Source organism: Dermacentor andersoni, chromosome 7, assembly GCF_023375885.2.
Source record: "Dermacentor andersoni chromosome 7, qqDerAnde1_hic_scaffold, whole genome shotgun sequence".
In the NCBI taxonomy this organism is placed as follows: domain Eukaryota; kingdom Metazoa; phylum Arthropoda; class Arachnida; order Ixodida; family Ixodidae; genus Dermacentor; species Dermacentor andersoni.
In genome coordinates this window covers 8,221,917-8,237,554 of record NC_092820.1, presented here as the reverse complement: position 1 = coordinate 8,237,554, position 15,638 = coordinate 8,221,917, and the positions used below count along the sequence as shown (strand labels likewise).

General features: G+C 45.3%; 1 protein-coding gene and 1 long non-coding RNA gene across 2 annotated transcripts in view; both read right to left on the bottom strand.

Moving 5' to 3' along the window:
• The window catches only part of Asator (tau-tubulin kinase asator), a 364,070-nt gene that overhangs the window by 257,797 nt on the left and 90,635 nt on the right, over positions 1 to 15,638 (bottom strand). The window lies entirely within an intron of this gene.
• Positions 161 to 1,932, bottom strand: LOC129386024 (uncharacterized). The gene is made up of 3 exons (XR_008613506.2): positions 1,692 to 1,932; positions 732 to 904; positions 161 to 297 (listed from the first exon to the last, which is right to left on the bottom strand). It is a non-coding gene; the product is annotated as an uncharacterized lncRNA (long non-coding RNA).

The window sequence follows — 15,638 nt, the reverse complement described above, 5'->3', positions numbered from 1 at the left end:
GAATAAAACACCATCTCTGTTCAAGACAGTAGCCTGTCGGGTGTAGCCACCCGACGGCATGCAGTGGTAAATTCTTGTAGAATATATGCTGTTTCGACCCTGCTTCTAGTTTCAGCCTAAGATAAATTATGACGGCCCGAACAATGAGTTTCTTCCATTGGAAGCGGATGACTGTTGACTTCAATGGGGCTTGCAGAACTTCAGCAATTGACCGAGGTACAACACCCAGGGTAGCAGCGTGTCTTGTGGGATCCCAAAATAGGCCGAATGGTGATGCAGACTGTCACAATGACAATGCTGAAAAATACAGTATAGAGCGCATTACTACCGTTATTTCAGAAAAGCTGAGATCAACCATCAAAACTATGGCATATTTTTAATCTACACTTGCTCATGCTAAAGCAGCTTCAGCATGCCACAAAATACTGAAGTGCTGGCTACAAATGCTACGAAAGTATTGCTTCACAAATTGTGGGGAGCAAAAAATCCTGTCACAGCTGCAACGCACCACGGGCAACTGATGACTTCGCCCAGCATATTCATGCTATTTAAAACAAAAATTATATGACAGCTGAAGGGGAATAAAAAAATAATTTGATTTCATTGTGACATGGCTGTTTCATGTTTGTGGTTCTAAATAACACGGTGTCCATTTCGGCATTTTGTGAATGTGGGTACACGTAACATGAATATTTTTACAACGTTTATGAAAATATGCAAGGACTAATTACCGGGTAGGTTAGTCAAGTACTTCTTCAGCACCTAGCTTCTTTCAGGGAAGCGAGCTGGTGCAATTCCAACAGGCAGGCACCATATCTATCGATGCTTTCAGGTCTGCCAGAAGCCTTACTGTGCAGCACAGGCGTTGATTTTTTCATCAGCTGGTCCTTCCAAGGCCCACATCCTGCACCAGAATGCCAAAACTTTTATGTAGACAGGGCGCTCGCGCGCTTAGTAAATTCAGTATACCTAAGCAATGGAAATGAAAAGACGTAGCACAACTAAAAATATGTCGGCATTTGAAAGCACAGTTTATGGAACGTGCATCAGCTGCTACCACATAGCACACTGGAAAAGTTAAGACGAAAAAACAAATGGCGATGATGAAGTATTGACAAGTGAATTTTCGGAAGATTAAACATTGCGTAGCGTATATGTGAGGTGAGGAAGCACAGGAAATGCAGGCACCAGTGCTGGTTTGTTCACCATATGTGCTACAAGTTGAGCAAGCCGACTGACCACCAGGGCTTCTAAAACAAAGCACAGGACTCAAAAGACGCTTGTTCTTTTTGTTCAACCAGCCGGAGCTACGCACTCAACCATATACGTATTCTGCGACATGTATACTATAACTGCTTCTCCTCTACCGAAAGATTTCATACGCAATACTGTAATGATCGTTGGATGCAGGCGCCGATCCGTACCTTCTACATTTTCGTTTAAAAAAGCGAGACCAACAACAGATTGTCGTGCCGAATCTTCCACAAATTCCCATTAGCAAAAAAAATATATGTTTTGCACAAGCTTATGGTGCCTCGAATATGTTTCAGGTACTAATTAATGCCCGCAGCATGAGCAACTGGAGTCAATCATGCTTGTGTACATCGGAAACGGCTTATCGACAGCGCAGCGGCAACCTCAAGAAAACCGCATTGACATACTGTGCTTCCATGAAAAAATGGCTTACTCACCCATATTTTCTGTCCTGCTGTTGCTTTCAGCAAACCCACAGCACCACTCGGTCTTGAAGGTAAACAAAGCTGCCCATCGTCCGTTCCATCTGTGGCCTCAGAAGTCATTCAGGCTCGGTCACCATACGCACAAGGACAAAAGCACCCATCATAACCGCGATTAACAACCGCAGCGTCAGTCACCAATGAAACACTAGGAAACAAAGAGCAGCGGACAAATACCGGCGCAAATTATCTTGGTTCTCAGCCATGCGCCATGCTCTCAGCTGTTGGGATGCGATTGTTGCCAGACCTCAAACACAGCTCCCGCTTGCTCTATCAGTCGAACGCTCACAATGGCAGCGTTGCCGAGCTAAAGTTGTGCATTGCGCCGTGTAGTTGTTTGATTAGGAAGACGAATGAACTGAAACACGCATTTGTCTTAAATAGTGGGACTTTTATTAAGCACATTGAAGAATAGTCTCGATATCAGACGCTTTTCTCGGTCGATACACTTCACTTGAGTCGAGGGCGCATTTTCAAGGCGTTCCTTGGCGGAGGAAAGGTGAAGTAGCGTTCATGAAACGCAACGGCGCCTTGAGTGAAGGAAGCCCCGTCGCCTCGACTTGGCTGAGTCGAGGAGAAGCTTCAAGTGAAGGCGTGTTTAAGAATACGGGGGGTGGTCAGTTTCAAAAACAACTTCCAGACCACGTATATAAATGACACGTGTACTTCTTTATCTTTATCGGGCGACTACTTCTCACCACCTAACAAATGTCATGCCACAGCGCAGGACGCGCCTGCAAGTAAAAGAAGTTTCTGGAATGTTATCGATGGTTCCCTCCGCTGTCTTTCCCCGCAACTTGTGTAATCTGATTACACGTATGCGCGACGCGAATAGTGTAGAACTTTGTGGAAGACACGCGGGTCCCAGTGGTTACTCTGGAACATTCGACGACTGCTCTATAAAAGCCGACGCTCTTGACCTGCTGATCAGATTTTCGACGATCGCCGACTGTGTTCGCCGCTATCGTTGTGCTTTAAGTGTAGCCTGCCTTTGTGGGCACAGGTTCGCCCAATAAAAGCTAGTTTTGTCTTTCACAGTATCGCTACTGTGTTCATTAACGTCACTACCACGTGATAACATTTATCAAACGTTCCCGCTGCCAATGTCAACGCCAGCGCTTCCTTTTCGATCCTGGAGTATCATTGGTCGGTTTCGGTGAGCGAACGAGAAGCGAATGCGACTGGTGCATGTTGCCCGTCTTTTTGCTTTTGAAAAAAAGAACTGCTCCCCGACCGAAAAACGATGCAACAGCTGAAAGAGTGGTTGGTAGCGACGCGTCGTACATAGCCATGCACTGCGCTGAACAAATAAGCTCTTTGAGTTCTTGGAACGCTTTTTCCCGAGTGCTGTCCCAGACTCACCCCCGTATTCTTAAACACGCCTTCACTTGAAGCTGCTCCTCGACTCAGCCAAGTCGAGGCAACGGGGCTTCCTTCACTCAAGGCAGGATCATTCCCGCACCCTTACCTTCAAAACAAGATGTACCCGGAAAGGTACGACAAGGATTGTAACTTCTGCAAAACTCAGTTAGGCACGCTCCAACACGTCATTGGAGTATGCGATTTCATCAAGGCGATCCCCCCACCTCTTAACTGCCCCGCTACCTTACCCCATCCCTCATCCACCCTTACCGAGCGATGGGAGACCTTGCTAACCAGCACCGCCCTGGAAGACCAGCTCGTCCTGATCTCCAGGGGCCAGGCGGCTAGGGAAGCATATGGGTCCCGTGAAGAGGGACCACTTCCATCGACGGCGTCTAAGAAGATGTCGAGCTCGGCTCGATGAAGTTGTTTCTCTCTCTCTCTCTCTCTTCACTCACGGCGCCGTTGCGTTTCATGAACACTACTTCACCTTTCCTCCGCCAAGGAACGCCTTGAAAATGCGCCCTCGACTCAAGTGAAGTGTATCGACCGAGAAAAGTGCCTGATATCGAGACTATTCTTCAATGTGCTTAATAAAAGTCCCACTATTTAAGACAAATTTGTGTTTCAGTTCATTCGTCATCCTAATCAAAGAACTACACGGCGCAATGCATAACTTTAGCTCGGCAACGCTGCCACTGTGAGCGTTCGACTGATAGAGCAAGCGGGAGCTGTCTTTGAGGTCTGGCAACAATCGCATCCCAACAGCTGAGAGCATGGCGCATGGCTGAGAACCAAGATAAATTGCGCCGGTATTTGTCCGCTGCTCTTTGTTTCCTAGTGTTTCATTGGTGACTGACGCTGAGGTTGTTAATCGCGGTTATGATGGGTGCTTTTGTCCTTGTGCGTATGGTGACCGAGCCTGAATGACTTCTGAGGCCACAGATGGAACGGACGATGGGCAGCTTTGTTTACCTTCAAGACCGAGTGGTGCTGTGGGTTTGCTGAAAGCAACAGCAGGACAGAAAATATGGGTGAGCTAGCCATTTTTTCATGGAAGCACAGTATGTCAATGCGGTTTTCTTGAGGTTGCCGCTGCGCTGTCGATAAGCCACAAGAATGATTGACTTCAGTTGCTCATGCTGCGGGCATTAATTAGTACCTGAAACATATTCGAGGCACCATAAGCTTGTGCAAAACATATATTTTTTTTTGCTAATGGGAACTTGTGGAAGTTTCGGCACGACAATCTGTTGTTGGTTTCGCTTTTTTAAACGAAAATGTAAAAGGTACGGATCGGCGCCTGCATCCAACGATCATTACAGTATTGGGTATGAAATCTTTCGGTAGAGGAGAAGCAGTTATAGTATACATATGGCAGAATACGTATATGGTTGAGTGCGTAGCTCCGGCAGGTTGAACAAAAAGAACAAGCGTCTTTTGAGTCCTCTACTTTGTTTTAGAAGCCGTGGTGGTCAGTCGGCTTGCTCAACTTGTAGCGCATATGGTCAACGAACCAGCACTGGTGCCTGCATTTCCTGTGCTTCCTCACCTCACATATACGCTACGCAATGTTTAATCTTCCAAAAATTCACTTGTCAATACTTCGTCATCGCCATTTGTTTTTTTGTCTTAACTTTTTCAGTGTGCTATGTGGTAGCAGCTGATGCACGTTCCATAAACTGTGCTTTTAAATGCCGACATATTTTTAGTTGTGCTACGTCCTTTCATTTCCGTTGCTTAGGTATACTGAATTTACTAAGCGCGCGAGCGCCCTGTCTACATAAAAGTTTTGGCATTCTGGTGCAGGATGTGGGCCTTGGAAGGACCAGCTGATTAAAAAATCAACGCCTGTGCTGCACAGTAAAGCTTCTGGCAGACCTGAAAGCATCGATAGATATGGTGCCTGCCTGTTGGAATTGCACCAGCTCGCTTCCCTGAAAGAAGCTAGGTGCTGAAGAAGTACTCGACTAACCTACCCGGTAATTAGTCTTTGCTTATTTTCATAAACTTTGTAAAAATATTCATGTTACGTGTCCCCACATTCACAAAATGTCGAAATGGACACCGTGTTATTTAGAACCACAGCCATGTCACAATGAAATCAAATTATTTTTTTATTCCCCTTCAGCTGTCATATAATTTTCGTTTTAAATAGCATGAATATGCTGGGCGAAGTCATCAGTTGCCCGTGGTGCGTTGCAGCTGTGACAGGATCTTCTTGCTGGCCACAATTTGTGAAGCAATACTTTCGTAGCCTTTGTAGCCAACACTACAGTATTTTGTGGCATGCTGAAGCTACTTTAGCATGAGCAAGTGTAGATTAAAAAAATATGGCATAGTTTTGGTGGTTGATCTCAGCTTTTCTGAAATAACGGTAGTAATGCGCTCTATACTGTATTTTTCAGCATTGTCATTGTGACAGTCTGCATCACCATTCGGCCTATTTTGGGATCCCACAAGACACGCTGCTACCCTGGGTGTTGCACCTGGGTCAATTGCTGAAGTTCTGCAAGCCCCATTGAAGCCAACAATCATCCGCATCCAATGGAAGAAACTCATTGTTTGGGCCGTCATAATTTATCTTAAGCTGAAACTAGAAGCAGGGTAGAAACAGCATATATTCTACAAGAATTTATCAGTGCATGCCGTCGGGTGGCTACACCCGACAGGCTACTGTCTTGAACAGAGATGGTGTTTTATTCTAGAATATATTTGTCAGCAGTACTACTCCTTCTGTTTATATCCTTGGAAACAAACAAGCGCAGACACCAAGGACAACATAGGAGAAATTACTTGTACTTACTAATTGAATAAAAGAAATGACAAATTAATGCCAATGAAAGTGGATGAGAAAACAACTTGCATTGGGGTGCGATGCTCTAACCAATTGAGCTACCACGGCGCCGTTTTTCCATCCACTTTCTTGTGTATTTATATTATACTACTAGAACGAACTACTACTACTACTACTAGAACTAGATCATTCCCCACCTGCGGCAAATTGTTTCTTTATCCACTTTCATTGCCATTATTTTTTATTTCTTTCATTCAATTAGTAAGTACAAGTAATCTTCCCTATCTTGTATTTGGTGACTTTGCTTGTTGGCTTCTCATGATATGATTATTAAATATCGCGCCCCTCGGTTAACCCCCTTTCTTAATCCTCCTTCATTACTGCTTCTGTTTGCAGCATAAGAGTTCACGCTGTATTGCATACTATCAAAGAACAATAAGGCGAGAATAATGTTAATTTATTGGTTTAGAAAAAAATTGGCACTTCAATTGACCAGAAATTATTAAGGTGTACATACTGTCTTAATATATATGACTGAAGAAAGGACAACTAGATGAGAACTGCAATGACTTCAGCTACAACGTGTCTATGAAGGCAAATTCATGCAGTCAAACTGCATTTAGTGCTGATGTTTGAGCTGGTAGGATATCTGAAAAGTGATAGATGTCTTAAGCAGAACATTTCGACGGCTATTATAGTGCAGCAGGACATTAACTGGACCTCTCCTCCACTTGCACACCAATGCATACGCAGCACACACAGCACAGTTGGAAAGGCAGTTGCTCTTCGTGCGTTTGTTGGCAACCTGGTTCCTGCATAAGAGAAGGGGTTGGTAATAAACATACAATGACGTTAAAAAAGGTCCATGAACACTAGCTTAGGTACTGTATTCGTTGTCTTTAGTTTACATTTCGTAATAATACATTCGTTTAATAAATTTGTGTTCCAGAGCGCGATATTTTTTTTTACATTAATTAGCTCATACTGTTTTTATTTATTTTTATTTGCAAGAAAAAAAAACATTTTTCTGCTGGTCCCGACATACAGCGATCTAACACTTAACACTTAAATAATGAACCCTATAGAGAGCTGGGATGTTCGCAAGAAAGGTGTACGAGATATATCTGCTACCACTTGCTAGCACTGTCTGTATTAGGAGCTGTCCCTACATTACTACACCTTCATTTATCGGAATAAAAAATGGTGTGATGTACAACAACTCCACTCTGTTGTATTGTTATTCTGTCTTTTTTATGCGAACAAAACATTACATTAACCTGTGTATACGTGCAGGTATAATTCTGAATGCCATTTCATGGTCGGTGACTTCCTCGTTGAGCTCGAATCTTCATAGGGATGACAAGCTAATTAAAGTGAATGGTTTGAAGCAAGGATTACTAATTATTGCTTACGACTTTAAATTGCACCAACCGCACATGGTCTGTGCGAAATTACAGTACATTTCTTATTTTCCTTAGCGCAACTAGCCGCATAAAATTAAAGAAAATTGCAAAAATTAAAGTGAGCTCACCTGCTCGTTTACAGAGATGCTCGCTTTGCTGCGGTGTGCTTCGCCGTCCTTCGATTAGCGTAGGCAGTGATGATCTGCCTGAGTACAAACAGCGCCGACGGGGCGACTTACGGCGCTCGCGCAGGCAACACAAGCACACAGGCAATACACGCACTAATAACGGGAATGTTCGTAGCTGTTTTCTTTTTACAAGTTCGAAGTCCGCCGCAGTTATGTATCGCGCCGTGCTTGAACTGATGCGGCTTTCTACGATGAGTCGCGAGAAACACATGAATGCACTGACGCCGATAGTAGTTTCGGAGCGCTGGCACGAAGAATACCCGTGTGCAGATCATCAGTTGGCTCATGCACGGAGTAAGACGGCAGTCACTGCACTAGCTCGCAGTTTTCTTGACAGGACGACCGATCTGTCTCGGCGCCGCAGTGAAACGATTTCGTTGCCGATGCGCTTCAGACGACGGCACCAGTTCCTAAAACGTAGCCCTTGAGAATGCGCAGCACGGTTAACCCAAGAAAAGTTACGGAGGCAACTGGCGTCCATCGGAAAAAGCTGACGAGGCGAGCGACAGATCGCAAGTCAGCCATGTTTACGCACTAACTTCACTCGAGGAGCGATTCAAGGTAGCTGCGAGGCTACCTTGAGATTCTGGAGTAAAGCGCTTGAGCTTTCCTTCACTCAAGGCGCGTTGCAAGTGCAGGGCGATTTGTGAAATGAAAAACCGCCCTCAAGAAGCATTTCGAGTGGAGGGTCAAGTCGAGGTGCGTTTGTGAATACGGGGGTCAGTCTCTATCCTTCTGCAAAAGACCACGCATCGGAGCCGTTGCTTCGACTAAATGTGACAGGAAGCGGCACAAATGATTGGCCATGGCCAGAATGCTTCTAAGCCCAGGTACGTTTTTGGGCTGCCTCAAATCTTTGATAGCACTGAGCTTCACCGGATCAGGATGAATGCCTTCTTCATTCAGAATATGACCCAAAAAGTGTACTTGCTGAACTCCAAATAAGCATTCCTCTCTGTTTAGTCCAAAATGAAGAATGGGGCGGACAGATGGAATACCACACTGCGGTATAAAGTTTCTAAAGATGGATAATGTGCCTCAGAAAGGCTGGCGAACGTTTCGATAGGAGGACCTATCTTCGTCAAAGGCGGCCTCGTCATCCTCGGCATGTTAGTTTTAAAGGGTCAGTGCAGTGACGTCACGTGAGTTCTACCTCGGTGGCGGCTGGATATAAAGGGAGAGACTTCGGAGGTAATGAGCGCTGTCGTCCGATATCTGTGAGCGCCGTTCCCAAGACGAGGGGACAAGAGGGGGGGAGTGAGAAGGCGGGGAGAAAAGAAAAAAAAGAAAAGGAGAGAGAAAGAAAACGGGAGGGGGGCGGACACCAAGAGGGAAAAAAAGGGGGTTGAGAGAGAGAACAATACAAAAAAAGAAGGGGGCATTGGAAGGCGTCCGGAAAGCGAGAGGTTAAGGAGCATTCAGAGGTGTCGTTGGCGGCATGTTTTTGTGCCATTAGAAGAGCCGGTTAGGCGGTCAGTGCGCGAGTAACAGGACAGGCAAAAAAAAATCTGCGCTGAAAGCGTGACTTTAGTAGCATAGCAGCAATGCGTCGAGTAATCTTGAAGTAGTTAAGATGGCGACAAGAAGTCTGGGATGCAATGTATGGCGTATCTGGAAGGCAGCAGCATGGTCTTTCAGGGGCCGTTAGTCCCAGTAGCTCAACGTAGGTGTCGTTACGGCAGTATACAGAAATGGCGATACCCTGAGTGGCTCAGGCGCCGAAAAAGGTACAATGACGTCTGCGACTTCTCAATGTGTTAGTGAGGGAGTTCCAAAAAACATATAATAGAAAAGAGACAAAAAAGGAGGGGGGAACAGAAACCGGAATGACAAATAGGAGCGTGACGTGCGCAGAAACGGGCGGGGGCCGGTATACATGGAAAAAGGGGGGTCGTACAGTTGACAAAAACCTAAAAACATGAAAGAGTATATTAAATTGAGTAGTAGGCAAGGAAAATTTTCAGAATGGAGGAATAAGTGAGGTTAAGAATTAAGGTTAGCTGGTGGCATAATGTGTTTTATGTCTGGGTTGATGATGTGAGAATTTCAGATTGAAGTTACCGCTTTTAAAGATTCTAAGTTGCCACGTGCCAAATTGGTACCCGTCGGATGTAGGCAGTTAAACTTGTGTGAGGTATGAAGTCGTATATTTCCTTTCGAGAGGTGAACGGAAATTTGTTTGTAGTATTTAGAGCCTTACTTTGTCAAATATATGACCATGTTCATTAAGGTCGCTGGCTACTGCTTTAGGTAAATTGTGTTTTGTGTCTGCGCGGTGACCGTCGCGTCTTGTTTGAATTCGTTGTCCAGCCTCACCTATGTATTGTGTGCTACAAGTGGCACATTCCAGACAATAGACTACGTTGCTTATGTGCAGGTGAAAGCCTAAGTTACCTTGCGCGCGTAATTTGACGCTGTACTTTTTACTGTAGTAGTAGATTGAATATGTTTGCATGTAGAGCAACTGGGGTGGCCACAGGGACCGGTTCCCAGCTTCGTAGTTGTTCTCAGTTTGGCATGCACACGAAAATCTTTAAAAATAGTGTTGCTTCTGTAGGCTACTCTGGGCCGGTCGGGAAAAATTTATTAAGTTGCTGGTTGCTGGTGAGAATTGGGTAGTATCTACTGAGGATGTTATTTTCGTTTGGGAGTGCGTTTGAGAATTTACTAGCAAGAAGAGGCGTTGTTGTTCTTGTGATCCTCGGGCGGGACGTGAGGACCTCGGCTCGATCAAGTTTGGTTGCAGCGGTGTAAGCTTTTTGAAGTTCACTGTTTGGGTGGTTCCTGTTTGATAGGGTTTCTTTAAGGTGATGGAGTCTTTCTATGTTGTCTTGGCTTTCAACGCAAATGCGACGTAGTCGTGTGGCTTGGCCTTTAAAGATGCCTTGTTTGCAATGTCTGGGATGGTGGCTCGTATATTCTAGGTACTGATGTTTGTCGAAATGTTTTCTATACAGCGTTGTCTTTAGCGCCCCATTGTGAATGTATATTGTTGAGTCCAGAAAGTATATGCGCTCAGTTGAGGATTCTGATGGGAATTTCATTGTTGGATGAAAGGAGTTTAGAAATACTACATATTTATCTAGGCTGTCTTGACCATGTCCCTTATCCGTGTTTATCCCTTATCCCTGTTTACAAACTTTGTAACAGAGTGGGCTATTCTATCTTACAGCCCCTTTCTTGATTTTGTAGTTCCATGCCAGCTGACGATGAGGGAACAGGGTAAGTACTCCTTGCTATCCTTTGCCCATGTAGCAGTCCTTGGTGACAGGCAGTGGAGATACCTGAAGGAACACTTTCCAACAGGCCCACACAGTGGGGCGCAAACATCAGATATTCTCCCGTTAGTTTGTGATACGCCAGTTGACACTAAACACTTCATTATCAATGTAGGCGCAAACAACGTCAGTACACAAAGTGCCGCGGACACGATCGAGTCAATGAACGTCGTAATGCGAACTATCCAAGCCACTCGCCCAAACGCACATACAACAATAACAACTGTCGCTCCCCACCTACAAAACAAACACCGCCCACTAATCCACCAAACTGATGCACTCATGAAGCGCAATGAGGAGAGTAACAAGCTCAACTCAATTTTCAACTTGGAACACTTCCACAAGAACGTTGACAAGATGCACCACGAAGAAATACACGAAGCACCGCACGAGCACCTAGCTTGGGACGGCTTCCACTTAAACCGCAGACGAGTAAAGCTAGTTTCCCAACGCATCAAATTCTTTATTAAGGACAAGTACAGAAAAAACACTGTTGAAATCCACCTCAAATACCACGCCCACCGACTCTGCGGAGCCTGCCACCGCGAACACAACTGCGACAGTCACCTCAATACAATCGGAACGCAGACAGCGGAATGTGAAACAAGCCACTGCACAAGTGGGAGGGATGAAGAAGCGCCAAGCAGTGCAGACGTGGAAGCATCGGCTCCATTTCGTTTTCCATGCTCCTCTCGCCAATTTTGAGAGTACAACGAAAAGAAGCATACCACTGGATCCGCGAAGCGACGGTAAATCGACTGACGCCAAGATTCGAGGTGGGGCTTGTATTTTCACAATTTTACGGAACTTTTTCTACTCCTACACGCCGAGTTGAGCTTAGCGGAGCTAAGCTTAGTGAGGAGTAGGGCCTTTGTTGGGCCTAGTAAGCCCGCCGACCCGCAGGCATGGCGGATACACTCATGGAAGATGAAGATTTTGATGTAAATGAAGGAAACAATGCTGAAGACAACTTCTGCTTGCAAGTAGTGGCTGGCCGAAGATCACAACCTAGCACAAAGGCTGTGAATGAGGAGAGCACATTGCCACGTAATCAGGGAGAGCATGGCGTCAAGGAAACCGCCGTCGGTGGAATGGTTAAGCATCGGATTATCAAAGATTCGAGGATGCCGCAAGTGCCTGAGAAGCACAGAAAGATGATTATGCGACCTCGAGGAGGGCTCAATTTGAACGAGGTGAGCGCCACCACGACTGGTTCCGCAGTCATCGAGGCGTGCGGCCTAACGGAATAGGAGGCCCGTGAAGATGTTGTCTGCCCAAACTTAACTCAAGATATCATCGTATTCAGCACACCTAAGCCCGAACATCTGCGAAGTACGTTAGAATCAAGTCTTTCACGATTATCGGAGCGGAATACGAGGTAAATGTATACGAAGCGGTACCACATGCCACATGCAAAGACGTCATCCGATGAGTGGACATCAGAGACTCGCTTGCGCTGGCTGCCAAGCGCATCAAGACGTCGCGATCGGTAATTGCACTCTTCGATGTACTCAAAGTGCCCAATTTTGTCAGGTACGGATCCACACTAGTGAGATACTACCTTTACAGGGAGCAATTCGACGTCTGCTTCACCTGCGGAAGGGTCGGGCACCGCTCTGACGTGTGTCCAACACCTGACTTTGTTCTGTGCAGGGGATGTAGAACTCGCAACCGAGGAGATGAACATGTGTGTGTATCTAAGCATAAATTTTGTGAAGGCGATCACCCTACCGGCGACAAGTTTTGTAAGCAAAGATTTCAAATCCCTGACCTCGAACGACACCCTCGAAGAGAGCGCAACAGTACTCGGTCGTAAACGGTCGTCGGAGGCGCAACAGCTGGCGCCCAACCATCGCCCCGATGAAAGGGAGCACTCACGCTCCAGGAGTCGTACCCGATCCAGGCCACCTGGGCTGCCAAAGTAAAATGTATGGCGAGGGTTGCTGGGGGCGCCACGGCTGCTGTGGGCGATGACAATGATGCCAGAATAGAGCAAATAATTAAAAAAGTAACTTCTTTAAGAAAAGCTAATGAAGACTTGACTAAGCAGGTAGTAGAGCTTCGTAAGAAAGAGCAGTTGAGCCCTAGCTGCTAGAGTAGAAATAGATAGACCTGTAAGAAAAAGCAACGATCCAGGGGAATCCAGCTGTCCTGCCCGTAAAAAGAGGGCGGCGAGTTCCGAGGATGATTCAGTCGTCTCAGTCCACAGTGAAATAAAAGAGGCAATAAAAGCGATAAGAGAGACAGTGGAAACAACCAACTTTAAGTGGACAAATTGTTGAAATAGAGGCTAACGGTGGAGAAAAGACTTAGAAAAATTGAGACGCGAGGGGATGACGACGATGAGTATCTGCCATTAGAGGCGGATAGTATAAAGTCCATTCCTGCATTGTCGGGGGCCATTACAAAGAGGAAAATAGCGGGTAATAGAAAGGTAGCCTCACCTAATAACAAGAAACAGTAATCATAGATTTAACGTGTGGCAATGGAATTGTCGCGGGTTCGAACACAAAATAGCAGCACTGTGACAGCTGATCAGGTCATCTGAGGCCAGGCAAAAGGTAATTATGCTGCAGTAAACCTTAACGGATGAAATTATGCTTACTGGGTGCAAAGTTACATGTAGAGACAAAATAAATGGGGATGGGGTTGGCGACCCTCATTGGCGAAAAGTTGCCATACATTGAGCATAATATTCATCTTAGACATTTCAGGTTTGAATTTATTCTATTTGCGATAATACTTAAAAGGAACAGAGGTAAGACGCAAAGCATTTTGTGTTTAAATATTTACAGCAGTCCTAACGACATGAGACAGAGGTTCAGAGCACTCTTCAACAAGGTGCTTTCGGTTGCCAGAAACTCCCTGCTCATTATTGGAGGGGGCTTTAATGCTCCCTATCACACATGGGGATACACTCGGAACAAAAAGAAGGGATAGGAGTTATGGAGTCTAGCCATGCATCTGGGGTTACGCTTGATTACTGATCCGGCGTACGTCTGCCGCTGTGGCACGTCCACAAGCAGGGACTCTACACCAGATCTTACCTTTGTAAACAACTTAAGAGGAGCGAATTGGGAAAACTGAAACATGGATCTCGGGAGCGACCATTACATCATACACATAACCATACGCATACCGAGACAAGAAACTTGAATCTGGAAATTTACTGATTGGGATCAGTTCAGAAAAATCAGGGCGAACAGAAGGAAAGTGGGGCCTCTAGGTGCCGAGCAGGAGCCCCTTCAGACATGGGCCATTCAGCCCAGAGAGGGCGTCAAAGAGGCCACTAAATAAATTAGGACAGAGGAGAATATTTATTTATTCAAAAGAACCCCACTGGCCCTATGGCAGGGCATAAAGTAAGGGGGGCATATTGAACAGTAAAGGTATAAAAAGAACAAATTTCCAACAGGATCAGTGCTATAAAAAGATTACCGTGCTACACAATATTGAAGGCACTAGGAATACAAAGCAATATGTGAAGGCACACGAACACTTGTTACTGTTAACAGAGCAAAGGAATAGCGTTTATGAAAATGATATAGAACATAGCAAAAATGCACAATAACATACACTAGATTGGTCACTCGTGAACGGTATTAAATGGGAAAAGCATGAGTAACTGAGAGCGGAAGGTGTCGGGATTAGATATGGAGGCTATGTTATCAGGGAGGTCATTCCAGAGACGAAAGCACGTGGTAGTGCAGATGAATTAAATGCATTTGTTTTACCGTATATGCGCATGAAACTTTACTGATTATGTAATCTGCGTGAAAGAGAGTGGGGTATTTGCAGTTGTAACCGGGTTCGTTTATTAGTGTAAATGTATTTGTGGAATAAGCACTGAAGAGCGATGTTGCGGCGGATATCTAATGGCGGCAACAGTAGGTCTAGTTTAATTTTTGTAATGCTTGAGTTTATACTGTAGTTACGGGATATGAACCGGGCTGCTCTGTTTTGTATCATTTCCGTCATATTTATTAGGTAATTTTGATGAGGGGACCAAATTGGGGAGGCGAATTCTAACTGTGGCAAAATTAATGTTTGGAAAGCGAGTTTTCGAATGTTTGGCGGGGCATATCGCAAGTTGCGTCGTAGATAGCCAAGAGAACGGGATGCTTTGGCGCATGTAGAAGTGATGTGTGGGGCCCATGAAAGATTCTCTGTAAGAACAACACCAAGGTACTTATATGATGAATTGTGGGAAAGCATAGTGGCATTAACATGATACGAATATTTACAATTTACACATTTTCGGCTGAAGCACATCACCTCGCACTGCGTAAATTTAGTGTCATGAGCCATTTGTTACACCAGTTAACGATAAGGTTAAGATCTGCATGAAGTTTCAAGTGATCGTCAGTCGTGTGAATAGGACGGTAGATTATGCAGTCATCGGCAAAAAGGCGCATGCAGGCTATGGACAGCAGGCTGGCGCATCTGATTGAGGCTAAACAGATTATATTACAGAGATGGAAAACGCAGAGACTCAACAGAAGCCTAAGAAAAAAATAGCGCAATTAAACAGAGAAATTGATGATCACGCGAAGACCCTCGTGAAGCAACAGTGGGACGAGATATGTAATTCGGCTGATGGTAGACTCAAACATGGAGGTAGCTGGAACCTCCTCAAGCACTTGCTCAACGAGACTGAAATAAGGACAAGCAAGAGAACAGCTATAGCTAAGTTGGTTCATCAGGAAAGCCAAGATAAAACACAGAAGGATATCATGGATACTCTCGCCGCCAAATATGTCCCACTTATACAACCAAACGAAAGAGACGAGAGCCCCGAAAATACGGGAGACGTATATGAAGAACTTGACCGGGACTTTAGTGAGAGTGAAGTGAGGGCGGCTCTTCACAGTCTT